The sequence below is a fragment of the Triticum dicoccoides genome, chromosome 5B, assembly GCF_002162155.2.
Source record: "Triticum dicoccoides isolate Atlit2015 ecotype Zavitan chromosome 5B, WEW_v2.0, whole genome shotgun sequence".
Taxonomy (NCBI): Eukaryota; Viridiplantae; Streptophyta; class Magnoliopsida; order Poales; family Poaceae; genus Triticum; species Triticum dicoccoides.
Genome location: NC_041389.1, coordinates 694,860,891 through 694,875,841, shown reverse-complemented (window position 1 = coordinate 694,875,841; position 14,951 = coordinate 694,860,891).

Sequence of the window (14,951 nt, the reverse complement as noted above, 5' to 3'; positions counted from 1 at the left end):
AAGTAGCAACACAAATCACCGGTGGGAGTGCCACCCCATGTTGGGGAACGTAGCAGAAATTCAAAAATTTTCCTACGAAACACCAAGATCTATCTATGGAGAGACAAGCAACGAGTAGAAAGGAGGAGTGCATCTACATACCCTTGTAGATCGCTAAGCGGAAGCGTTCAAGTGAACGGGGTTGATGGAGTCGTACTCGTCGTGATTCAGATCACCGATGATCAAGTGCCGAACGGACGGCACCTCCGCGTTCAACACACGTACAGCCCGGTGACGTCTCCCACGCCTTGATCCAGCAAGGAGAGAGGGAGAGGTTGAGGAAGACTCCATCCAACAGCAGCACAACGGCGTGGTGGTGGTGGAGGAGCGTGGCAATCCTGCAGGGCTTCGCCGAGCACCTACGGGAGAGGAGATGTGTCACGGGAGGGAGAGGGAGGCAACCAAAGGCCTTAGGTATGATTGCTCCTCCTTTTCCCCACTATATATAGGGCCAAGGGAGAGGGGGAGGGCGCAGCCTTGCCCCCTCCTCCAAGGAAGGGGTGCGGCTAAGGATGGGGAGGAGTCCATCCTCCCCAAGGCACCTCGGAGGTGCCTTCCCCCTTTAGGACTCTTCCCTCTCCAAGTTTCCTTGCGCATGGGCCTCTTGGGGCTGGTGCCCTTGGCCCATGTAGGCCAAGGCGCACCCCCTACAGCCCATGTGGCCCCCCGGAGCAGGTGGCCCCACCCGGTGGGCCCCCGGGACCCTTCCGGTGGTCCCGGTACAATACCGATGACCCCGAAACTTGTCCCGATTGCCGAAACAGGACTTCCTATATATAAATCTTTACCTCCGGACCATTCCGGAACTCCTCGTGACGTCCGGGATCTCATCCGGGACTCCGAACAACATTCGGTAACCACATACAAGCTTCCTTTATAACCCTAGCGTCATCGAACCTTAAGTGTGTAGACCCTACGGGTTCGGGAGACATGCAGACATGACCGAGACGTTCTCCAGTCAATAACCAACAGCAGGATCTGGATACCCATGTTGGCTCCCATATGTTCCACGATGATCTCATCGGATGAACCACGATGTCAAGGACTTAATCAATCCCGTATACAATTCCCTTTGTCTAGCGGTATTTTACTTGCCCGAGATTCGATCGTCGGTATCCAATACCTTGTTCAATCTCGTTATCGGCAAGTCACTTTACTCGTTCCGTAACACATCATCCCGTGATCAAATCCTTGGTCACATTGCGCATATGATGATGTCCTACCGAGTGGGCCCAGAGATACCTCTCCGTTTACATGGAGTGACAAATCCCAGTCTCGATCCGCATAAAACAATAGATACTTTCGGAGATACCTGTAGTGCACCTTTATAGTCACCCAGTTACGTTGTGACGTTTGATACACCCAAAGCACTCCTACGGTATCCAGGAGTTATACGATCTCATGGTCAAAGGAAGAGATACTTGACATTCGCAAAGCTCTAGCAAATGAACTACTCGATCTTTTGTGCTAGTCTTAGGATTGGGTCTTGTCCATCACATCATTCTCCTAATGATGTGATCCCATTATCAACGACATCCAATGTCCATAGTCAGGAAACCATGACTATCTGTTGATCACAACGAGCTAGTCAACTAGAGGCTCACTAGGGACATATTGTGGTCTATGTATTCACACGTGTATTACGATTTCCGGATAATACAGTTATAGCATGAATAAAAGACAATTATCATGAACAAGGAAATATAATAATAATACTTTTATTATTGCCTCTAGGGCATATTTCCAACAGTCTCCCACTTGCACTAGAGTCAATAATCTAGTTCATATCGCCATGTGATTAACACTCACAGGTCACATCGCCATGTGACTAATACCCAAGAGTTTACTAGAGTCAGTAGTCTAGTTCACATCACTATGTGATTAACACTCAATGAGTTTTATGTTTGATCATGTTGCTTGTGAGAGAGGTTTTAGTCAACGGGTCTGAACCTTTCAGATCCGTGTGTGCTTTACAAATCTCTATGTCATCTCCTAGATGCAGCTACCACGCTCTATTTGGAGCTATTCCAAACAACTGTTCTACTTGGAGCTATTCTAAATTATTGCTCCATTATATGTATCCGGTCTCTCTACTCAGAGCTATCCGGATAGGTGTTAAGCTTGCATCGTCGTAACCTTTACGACGAACTCTTTTACCACCTCCATAATCGAGAAAATTCCTTAGTCCACTAGTTACTAAGGATAACTTTGACCGCTGTCCTATGATCCATTCATGGATCACTCTTGTACCCCTTGACTGACTCATGGCAAGGCACACTTTCGGTGCGGTACACAGCATAGCATACTGTAGAGCCTACGTCTAAAGCATAGGGGACGACCTTCGTCCTTTCTCTCTATTCTGCCGTGGTCGAGCTTTAAGTCTTAACTTCGTACCTTACAACTCAGGCAAGAACTCCTTCTTTGACTGGTTCATGTTGAACACCTTCAAGATCATGTCAAGGTATGTGCTCATTTGAAAGTACCATTAAGCGTTTTGATCTATCCTTATAGATCTTGATGCTTAATGCTCAAGTAGCTTAATCCAGGTTTTCTATTGAAAAACACCTTTCAAATAACCCTATATGCTTTCTAGAAATTCTACATCATTTCTGATCATCAATATACTCATCAGAAATTCTATAGTGCTCCCACTTACTTCTTTGGAAATACAAGTTTCTCATAAACTTTGTACAAACCCAAAATCTTTGATCATCATCAAAGCATACATTCCAACTCCGAGATGCTCACTCCAGTCCTTAGAAGGATCGCTGGAGCTAGCATACCTTTTAGCATCCTTAGGATTGACAAAAACTTTCTGATTGTATTATATACAACCTTTCCTCACGAAAACTGGTAAGGAAACTCGTTTTGATATCCATCTGCCAGATCTCATAAATACAGCTAATGCTAACATGAATCCGACGGACTTTAAGCATCGCTACGGATGAGAAAATCTCATCGTAGTCAACTCCTTGAACTTGTGAAAAACTTTTCGCCACAAGTCGAGCTTCATGGACGGTGACATTACCATCCACGTCCGTCTTCTTCTTAAAGATCCATTTATCTCAATGGATTGCCAATCATCGGGCAAGTCCATCAAAGTCCATGCTTTTTTCTGATATATGGATACTATCTCGGATTTCATGGTTTCTAACCATTTGTCGGAATTTGGGCCCACCATCGCTTCTCCATAGCTCGTAGGTTCATTGTTGTCTAGCAACATGACTTTTAAGACAGGATCACCGTACCACTCCGAAGTAGTACGTGTCCTTGTCATCCTACGAGGTTTGGTAGTGACTTGATCCGAAGTTTCATGATCAATATCATAAGCTTCCACTTCAATTGGTGTAGGTGCCACAGGAACAACTTCCTGTGCCCTGCCACACACTAGTTGAAGAGACAGTTCAATAACCTCATCAAGTTTCCACCATCCTCCCACTCAATTCTTTCGAGAGAAACTTTTCCTCGAGAAAGGACCCGATTCTAGAAAAAATCCATATTGCTTTCGGATCTGAATTAGGAGGTATACCCAACTGTTTTGGGTTTCCTATGAAGATGCATTTTATCCGCTTTGGGTTCGAGCTTATCAACCTGAAACTTTTTCATATAAGCGTCGCAGCCCCAAACTTTTAAGAAACGACAACTTAGGTTTCTCTAAACCATAATTCATACGGTGTCATCTCATCGGAATTACGCGGTGCCCTATTTAAAGTGAATGTGGTCGTCTCTAATGCCTAACCCATGAACAATTGCGGTAATTCGATAAGAGACATCATGGCATGCACCATATCCAATAGGGTGCAACTATGATGTTCGGACACACCATTACACTATGGTGTTCCGGGCGGTATTAATTGCGAAACAATTTCCACAATGTCTTAATTGTGTGCCAAAACTCGTAACTCAGATATTCATCTCTATGATCATATCATAGACATTTTATCCTCTTGTCACAATGATCTTCTACTTCACTCTGAAATTACTTGAACCATTCAATAATTCAGACTTGTGTTTCATCAAGTAAGTATATATACAACATCTACTCGAATCATCTGTGAAGTAAGAACATAATGATATTCACTGCATGCCTCAGCACTCATTGGACTACACACATCAAAATGTGTTACTTCCAACAAGTTGCTATCTTGTTCCATCTTTACTGAAACCGAGGCTTTTCAGTCATCTTGCCCATGTGGTATGATTTGCATATCTCAACTGATTCAAAATCAAGTAAGTTCAAACGGTCCATTTGCATGGAGTTTCTTCATGCATATATACCAATAGACATGGTTCGCATGTCTCAAACTTTTCAAAAATGAGTGAGTCCAAAGATCCATCAACATGGAGCTTCTTCATGCATTTTATACCGATATGACTTACGTGGCAGTGCCACAAGTAAGTGGTACTATCATTACTATCTTATATCTTTTGGCATGAAAATGTGTATCACTACGACCGAGATTCAATAAACCATTCCTTTAGGTGCAAGACCATTGAAGGTATTATTCAAATAAATAGAGTAACCATTATTCTCTTTAAATGAATAACCGTATTGCGATAGACATAATCCAATCATGTCTATGCTCAACGCAAACACCAATCTCGGTGGTAGAGGGAGCGTGCGATGCTTGATCATATCAACCTTGGAAACACTTCCAACATATATCGTCAGCTCACCTTTAGCTAGTCTCCGCTTATTCCGTAGCTTTTATTTTGAGTTACTAACACTTAGCAACCGAACCGGTATCCAATACCCTGGTGCTACTAGGAGTACTAGTAAAGTACACATTAACATAATATATATCCAATATACTTCTATCGACCTTGCCAGCCTTCTCATCTACCAAGTATCTAGGGTAATGCTGCTCCAGTGGTTGTTCCCCTTATTACAGAAGCACTTAGTCTCGGGTTTGGGTTCAACCTTGGGTTTCTTCACTTGAGCAGCAGCTGAATTGCCGTTTCATGAAGTATCCCTTTGTTCCCTTGCCCTTCTTGAAACTAGTGGTTTCACCAACCATCAACAATTGATGCTCCTTCTTGATTTCTACTTTCGCGGTGTCAAACATCGTGAATACCTCAAGGATCATCTTATCTATCCCTGATATGTTATAGTTCATCACGAAGCTCTAGCAGCTTGGTGGCAATGACTTTGGAGAAACATCACTTATCTCATTTGGAAGATCAACTCCCACTCGATTCAAGTGATTGTTGCACTCAGACAATCTGAGCACAAGCTCAACGATTGAGCTTTTCTCCCTTAGTTTGTAGGCTAAGAAAATTGTCGGAGGTCTCATACCTCTTGACGTGGGCACGAGCTTGAAATCCCAATTTCAGCCCTCGAAACATCTCATATGTTCCGCGACGTTTCGAAAACGTCTTTGGTGCCTCTACTTAAACCATTTAACTGAACTATCACGTAGTTATCAAAACGTGTATGTTCGATGTTCGAAACATCCACAAACGACGTTTGGGGTTCAGCACACTGAGCAGTGCATTAAGGACATAAGCTTTCTACTGATCGCATAATCGCTACTATCAACTTTCAACTATATTTTCTCTAGGAACATATCTAAACAGTTGAACTATAGCGCGAGCTACGACATAATTTGCAAAAGGTCTTTTGACTATGTTCAGGATAATTAAGTTCATCTTATGAACTCCCACTCAGATAGACATCCCTCTAGTCATCTAAGTGATTACATGATCCGAGTCAAACTAGGCCGTGTCCGATCATCACGTGAGACGGACTAGTCATCATCGGTGAACATCTTCATGTTGATCGTATCTTCTATACGACTCATGCTCGACCTTTCGGTCTCCGTGTTCCGAGGCCATGTCTGTACATGCTAGGCTCGTCAAGTTAATCCTAAGTGTTTTTGCTGTGTAAAACTGTCTTACACCCGTTGTATGTGAACGTAAGAATCTATCACACCCGATCATCACGTGGTGCTTCGAAACGACGAACTGTAGCAACGGTGCACAGTTAGGGGAGAACACTTCTTGAAATTTTAATGAGGGATCATCTTATTTACTACCGTCGTTCTAAGCAAATAAGATGTATAAACATGATAAACATCACATGCAATCAAATAAGAGTAGTGACATGATATGGCCAATATCATATAGCTCCTTTGATCTTCATCTTCGGGGCTCCATGATCATCTTGTCACCGGCATGACACCATGATCTCCATCATCATGATCTCCATCATCGTGTCTTCATGAAGTTGTCACGCCAACGACTACTTCTACTTCTATGGCTAACGCGTTTAGCAATAAAGTAAAGTAATTTACATGGCGTTCTTCAATGACACGCAGGTCATACAAAAAATAAAGACAACTCCTATGGCTCCTGCCGGTTGTCATACTCATCGACATGCAAGTCGTGAATCCTATTACAAGAACATGATCAATCTCATACATTACATATATCATTCATCACATCCTTTTGGCCATATCACATCACATAGCATACCCTGCAAAAACAAGTTAGACGTCCTCTAATCGTTGTTTGCATGTTTTACGTGGCTGCTATGGGTTTCTAGCAAGAACGTTTCTTACCTACGCAAAGACCACAACGTGATATGCCAATTGCTATTTACCCTTCATAAGGACCCTTTTCATCGAATCCGATCCGACTAAAGTAGGAGAGACAGACACCCGCTAGCCACCTTATGCATCTAGTGCATGTCAGTCGGTGGAACCAGTCTCACGTAAGAGTACGTGTAAGGTCGGTCCGGGCCGCTTCATCCCACGATGCCGCCGAATCAAGATAAGACTAGTAACGGCAAGCATATTGAACAAAATCAACGCCCACAACTACTTTGTGTTCTACTCGTGCATAGAATCTACGCAATAGACCTAGCTCATGATGCCACTGTTGGGGAACGTAGCAGAAATTCAAAAATTTTCCTACGAAACACCAAGATCTATCTATGGAGAGACCAGCAACGAGTAGAAAGGAGGAGTGCATCTACATACCCTTGTAGATCGCTAAGCGGAAGCGTTCAAGTGAACGGGGTTGATGGAGTCGTACTCGTCGTGATTCAGATCACCGATGATCAAGTGCCGAACGGACGGCACCTCCGCGTTCAACACACGTACAGCCCGGTGACGTCTCCCACGCCTTGATCCAGCAAGGAGAGAGGGAGAGGTTGAGGAAGACTCCATCCAACAGCAGCACAACGGCGTGGTGGTGGTGGAGGAGCGTGGCAATCCTGCAGGGCTTCGCCGAGCACCTACGGGAGAGGAGATGTGTCACGGGAGGGAGAGGGAGGCAACCAAAGGCCTTAGGTATGATTGCTCCTCCTTTTCCCCACTATATATAGGGCCAAGGGAGAGGGGGAGGGCGCAGCCTTGCCCCCTCCTCCAAGGAAGGGGTGCGGCTAAGGATGGGGAGGAGTCCATCCTCCCCAAGGCACCTCGGAGGTGCCTTCCCCCTTTAGGACTCTTCCCTCTCCAAGTTTCCTTGCGCATGGGCCTCTTGGGGCTGGTTCCCTTGGCTTATGTAGGCCAAGGCGCACCCCCTACAGCCCATGTGCCCCCCCGGGGCAGGTGGCCCCACCCGGTGGGCCCCCGGGACCCTTCCGGTGGTCCCGGTACAATACCGATGACCCCGAAACTTGTCCCGATTGCCGAAACAGGACTTCCTATATATAAATCTTTACCTCCGGACCATTCCGGAACTCCTCGTGACGTCCGGGATCTCATCCGGGACTCCGAACAACATTCGGTAACCACATACAAGCTTCCTTTATAACCCTAGCGTCATCGAACCTTAAGTGTGTAGACCCTACGGGTTCGGGAGACATGCAGACATGACCGAGACGTTCTCCAGTCAATAACCAACAGCGGGATCTGGATACCCATGTTGGCTCCCATATGTTCCACGATGATCTCATCGGATGAACCACGATGTCAAGGACTTAATCAATCCCGTATACAATTCCCTTTGTCTAGCGGTATTTTACTTGCCCGAGATTCGATCGTCGGTATCCAATACCTTGTTCAATCTCGTTATCGGCAAGTCACTTTACTCGTTCTGTAACACATCATCCCGTGATCAAATCCTTGGTCACATTGCGCATATGATGATGTCCTACCGAGTGGGCCCAGAGATACCTCTCCGTTTACACGGAGTGACAAATCCCAGTCTCGATCCGCATAAAACAATAGATACTTTCGGAGATACCTGTAGTGCACCTTTATAGTCACCCAGTTACGTTGTGACGTTTGATACACCCAAAGCACTCCTACGGTATCCAGGAGTTATACGATCTCATGGTCAAAGGAAGAGATACTTGACATTCGCAAAGCTCTAGCAAATGAACTACTCGATCTTTTGTGCTAGTCTTAGGATTGGGTCTTGTCCATCACATCATTCTCCTAATGATGTGATCCCGTTATCAACGACATCCAATGTCCATAGTCAGGAAACCATGACTATCTGTTGATCACAACGAGCTAGTCAACTAGAGGCTCACTAGGGACATATTGTGGTCTATGTATTCACACGTGTATTACGATTTCCGGATAATACAGTTATAGCATGAATAAAAGACAATTATCATGAACAAGGAAATATAATAATAATACTTTTATTATTGCCTCTAGGGCATATTTCCAACACCCCACTCTAGGTATGTTGTCCCGCTGCCAGCACATCCATTGTACCTCCGGAGGGCATCCATTGGTGCCATTGGATGCTCGTGCCCTCGCCAGAGTCGGGTCGGTTGAGGATGCCCGAGGCGTAGGCTCAGGCCGCACGAAGCAAGCAGCAATGCGCGAGGGAGGCCATGGCAGTAGGCGACGTGTCGGTGAGGCGACAGGCACTCACGCACGCGTCCATCAATCCCGAGGATGCCTTCATTGTGTCTGTCCTCTGGCATTTAGTGACAATGGCGGAGAAGGATGCACTGCGGCTACGGCGGAAGAACGCACTACAAAAAAAATACACTTCTGTGATGATACGTGTTTGTCACAGTAGGTCGCGTTTTTTGTTATGCATGTACATCCATGACGATTTTATGACAGAATCAAGATAGTCATACCTGTGCTGTCGTCGAAGTGTTCCATGACATTACCAAGATTATCATCATGGAAGTGTCCACTTCCATGACGATAAATCGCGCGTCACAGAAGTTCTTTCGTCAAGGGTGGCCGACACGTGGCATCCACCGTAACGGAACGCCGTTAAGCTATCGAGTTGGGTTTTGGATCCGATAACCCGTTAACAGCCCCGACCAATGGGGATATTCCACATGTAAAATCATCATTGGCTGGAGGAAACACGTGTTTGCTCATCGATGGGACAGATGTCATCCACTCCTTGGACAGAAGGCGCCTATGATACATCAACACGTGGCACGGCCCAATAGAGGCCCATTCCTGTGAAAAGGCCAACCCGTTTGACTTGCTCAAAAGGTGGCGGCCCGGCCCATGGAAAGCCTGTTAATGGCTTGTTCGCATATAGCCCATTTACAGCCCGCTAACCCAAGGGCCGTTATGCCCTATCCGAATTAGGCCCAGTAGCGTCATCTGGGCCATCCAATATGATTCCATCCCGTTTTCACTTCTGGCCCATGTATGGCCCATGATGTCTTATGGCCCATATGAGGCTCTTTGTAACTCTTGGCCCATTAACGACCCGTCGTGAAACTGGCCCGTAATGAACAGTGTATCACTTTACACCCATTAACGGCCCCCGCTGAAACTGGCCCGTAATGAACAATGTACCACTTTATACCCATTAACGGCCCGTTATTCCGTTGGTCCGTTTCCAGCCCATGTTATCTTTCGACCTTCTCAGAGCCCATTTATTCTTGGGCTCCTTTCCAGCATTCGTTTACTTACGATCCGTTACTGTCATTTTCTACTTGTGGGCCAAATTCAGCCTGTGGTTACAGTCGGCCCGTTTGTGGTCTGTTAATACGTTGGGCCGTTTTCATAGCGTCATCAAATAAGGCCTATTTACGATGGCCCATTATGGTCGGCCCATGAATAGACGATTCCAACTCTAGCCCGTTTACGGCCATAATGCGGTCTGTTTGGCCCATGTTTGGCCAATCGATCATACGGCCCGTATAAGGCCCATTGATGATACGGCCCATAGAAGGCCCATTGTTTCTACGGCCCGAAGAAGGCCCACTATTTCTACGGCCCGTAGGAGGCCCAGTGTCACTACAGAAAATATTAGCCATGGTTATTGTGGCCTAGTTTAAAAAATAGGTTATTGCAGCCACTAGCAAATCGCGGAAAAAGAACTGCAATGACTACAAGCAAAGAAATAAACAAGACAACAAGGAAATAAATAAGCAAGCAACTAACGCTAGGCTATCACGGCTATTACACATATTACATCCACTGGGCATCAAAGTTCGCCACCAGTGCAAATATAGGGAACAAAGCAGCATATGATATACACTTGTTGTCAAAGTTGGCGACCAACGCAAATAAACGCCGCAGCAAAACAAATCCAGAACTGAAACCACTTCAGAAGATCTCAAGAAACAATATCCTGGGTACCCATAATGCTGGCAAGATGCTTAGCAAGCTTATTAACTTTCTCTTGTTTGGCGCTTAAATCCTCAAGTGCTTGCTGTCACACCAAGAAATATGCATCTGAATTCTGCAAGGACTCCCTCAGTCCTTCAGCTTCCTGTCGCAACACATCTGATTGGTGTCTTTCAACTTGAAGTTGAGACTCAAGAAGACGAACTGATTCAGGCAGTGAGTTCGAAGAGCTTGTGCCAGCAGTAGTGGCCAGTAACTCGAACACTACATCAAGACATGACTTTTGGGTTCTCTCACTGTCGTCAAGATAGTTTTTATCAACTTTCTTGGAGACCAACCGAGATGTCTTATTATCTTGAACCTTATCTGCATTACTTCCTTTACCATTGCATAACGCGGTACTGTTCTCCAATATTTTGTCCTCATTCTAAAAGAGAAACTAGAAGACACATCACAGGTTTACCATGTTGTATATGAAACTAATTTTGGTAAATGAGCTCAGTAGTAAAGTGGACAGGATAACAGCATGAAACAAACATATATCTATGTACCATGGTCATTTTATGGTCTATATCATTCTAGTTTTTGTTGCCAAATCAAGATAGAGACATAGTTCAAATAATATTTGTTCAACACAAAGCAGAATAGACAGAATATAAGTGTGGGAAACCATAGAGCAATAACAACACTTTTAATGTGCATGACATGAGAACATAACTGTTTATTCAATTGAAACTTGAAATCAACATAGAGCAGGTTACAACAGCAAACCAGTTAAAGAAACAGGTTTGAAACATACCTGTTGTGCCATTGGAGTTTCAATCCCATCCTTCAAATTTGAAAATAGTTGGTATGAGTAAATACAGTAATGCAAGACTAAAGGAGTATGAACCATAGCTACAGAACCTGACCTGAGAACAAATCTTCTTCTCCTTTAAGCATTGAGTTGGGAGTCGGAGTGGTGGTCCTCGTGCTTTGGGCACTGCAGTTCCCTTACTAACTGCTCGTGTTTGGGTGCTCTGTGGTGGAGAAGATGCTGTGTCAACTGGAACTAGGTTACTATCTGCCGGTGTTGGGGTTAGAAGGGGTGTAGTTGGTTCTCTGTCCAACTGGGTAGGGGTACAATCTGCAAGAGTCTGGGTTATGTGTGGTGGATCTGGTCCTTGGGAAAGTACAACCGTGGTTCGATCTGCATCAACTGATAGCACTATCCTTTCTGAAGACCGTGTTGTTACTCCCTTAGATACTGTCGTCACCCTCTCCAATTCAAATGGCTGATAAACAAGAATAGTAGTTGAAAGTATAGACATTGTATGATAGACAGGTGCAATGGATAGTGGGGAATAAAAGAGGGCATGAAATAATTCATATTTATGTTGTCTAACCAAACAGGATAGCATGACACAATTTCACATATATGATGGCTAACTAACCAGGATAGCATGACACAATTTCACATTATGATGGCTAACTAAAAAAGATGGAAAGACATAGTTCAGAATATGATGACTATGTAAATAGGATGACATGATATAACTATATAATGTGTTTATTAAATAGGTTGGCATGCCATAATTCACATACATTCACGGATAGAATGCCATAATTCAAAATATGATGACTGTAAACACTAAATAGGATGAGATGATATAACTATATGATTTCTTTATTAAATGGGTTGCCATGCCATAATTCAGATAGATGATGTGTATGTACTATGTAAACATGATTGCATGATATAATTCAAATATATGATTTATATAGTAAGCAAGTAAGCAGATGGCAATCCATATATGATGTAAAAACTAAGCAATGCAAGACAACATGCATGACATGGGTAATATAACCCTGCCAAGTTTGAGCATAGCCCTCAGGGGGGAAATAGGACTGGTCATCAGTCTCTGAATCCTCCTCTGAGGAGCTCTCTGTAAATAGCAAGATGTCTGCTTCAGCAGGTAGCATTGTCTGCTCTGAATACCTTGTTTTCACTCCAGATTTCTCCATCACCAATTCAAATGGCTGATGCATAGGAAGAGCAGTTGAATATACAAACATTGTTGACAAAAGCAATGATAAATACAAAAAAAGGACGGCATGATATAATTCACATAAATGATGCTTGCCTAAACAGCATGTCATTGCATAATTCACATACATAATGCCTTGCAACAAGATAACATTGCATAATTCCCATATATAATGTCTTGCAACAAGATGGCATTGCATAATTCACATATATGGTAATTAGACACTAAACAGGTGGCATTCACACAAAGCATGTCTAAACTAAGAAAATGACATAGCAATGCAAGATACCATATGCACGATATGAGCAACATAACCCTACTGTCGGTGTCAAAACCGGTAGATCTCGGGTAGGGGGTCCCGAACTGTGCGTCTAGGCGGATGGTAACAGGAGACAAGGGACACAATGTTTTACCTAGGTTCGGGCCCTCTTGATGGAGGTAAAACCCTACGTCCTGCTTGATTGATATTGGTGATGTGGGTATTACAAGAGTAGATCTACCACGAGATCAAGGAGGCTAAACCCTAGAAGCTAGCCTATGGTATGATTGTTGTTCGTCCTACGGACTAAAGCCATCCGGTTTATATAGACACCAGAGAGGGCTAGGGTTACACAGAGTTGGTTACAATGGTAGGAGATCTACATATCCGTAGCGCCAAGCTTGCCTTCCACGCCAAGGAAAGTCCCACCCGGACACGGGACAAAGTCTTCAATTTTGTATCTTCATAGTCTTGGAGTCTGGCCGATGATGATAGTTCGGCTGTCCGGACACCCCCTAGTCCGGGACTCAGTAGCCCTGGAACCAGGCTTCAATGACGATGAGTCCGGCGCGCATATTGTCTTCGGCATTGCAAGGCGGGTCCCTCCTCCAAATAATTTATAGAAGATTGTGAACACCAGGATAGTGTCCGACTCTGCAAAATAAATTCCACATACCATCGTAGAGAGAATAATATTTACACAAGTTCAATCTCCTGACGTATTTTGTGGTGTGACGTCACACCACAACCAAGCCTTTACTCGAATCGTTTTTATTATACCACCTCCGCGCGTCTAGCGAAGCGGTTTCCTTGGCACGTCTTGTCGAAGCAGAGATCGTGTTCCCCTTATCCCGGGATTATCATCAATACGGACGTGGGTAACCCAACCGCGCCATTGATTGCGGCGCTTGGGAGATAAGCGAGTTTTATCAGGCCGGTGGGGACGCATGGTTTCGTCTGCCCATATAAGGGGATAAAGATCTACCCTTTTACCTACGCCTTCTTCCTCCTTTGCCTATCCATCTCTGCGAACTCGAGCTCCAGCGCCCAAGTCCGCACATCTCACCTCAACCTTTTCCAACTATGTCCGGAGCGGGAGGCAAGTGGATGGCCTCTTCCGTTACGGAGGGGCACATCCAGAAGCTGCGCAGCGCTGGATACCTGTCCAGCGACATTGCGCATCGTCTCCCCGACGAGGGGGAGCTCATTCCCACCCCCAGGCCCCATGAGAGGGTAGTATTTCTTTCCCATTTCCTCCGTGGACTGGGCTTCCCACTCCATCCCTTTGTCCGGGGGCTCATGTTCTACTACGGCCTGGATTTCCATGATCTGGCCCCGAATTTCATCCTCAATATCTCGGCGTTTATCGTCGTGTGTGAGGCCTTCCTCTGCATTAAGCCCCACTTCGGCTTGTGGCTCAAGACCTTCAGCGTCAAGCCGAAGGTTGTGAAGGGCAGCCAAGCGGAGTGCGGAGGCGCCATGGTGGGCAATATGCCCAACGTTACTTGGCTTGAGGGCACCTTCGTTTAAACCATTAAGGGGTGGCAATCAGGAGTATCCGGACTTCCGAATAACTTCATGATTTTTATTTTCGCCACATGGAGTCTTTCTAATGCCGCATACAACCCTGCAGTCCGCCCAAGGAGGATCTTCCCGCTTCGTCGAGCGGGTCCTTGGGTGCGTCGGATATGGATTCCCTTCTGACCGCATCCTCCCTTCGTGATGCAGACGATGCCGAGGTGGGATCCCGGGAAGGGACCCGCCAGGAGGAGGAGGCCCCGGAGGTGCCGCAGGGCAACCTCCCGGACTTTGCACCGGACTCCGCACCAGAACCTGTAGTGGCTCTGGAGTCCGGCGGGCGGCCCCTTCATAAGAAGGGCAAGACCGTGACGCCGGTGGCCTCCGTCCAACCGAAGGCACCGGATAACTTGTTGGGAGCGCTCAACGGCGCTTCCATTGAAGAGGAACACCACACCGTCATGGGTGCGGTGATTCAGAAGGTTCAGCTCGCCAAGAGCGGGCTGACCGAAGCCTGTAGCAGCCTTCTAACAGGCTTTGAGGTAAGAATTCTGATATGTGTAAAATAGTACCGCATAGACAGTAGCCCCTGATGCT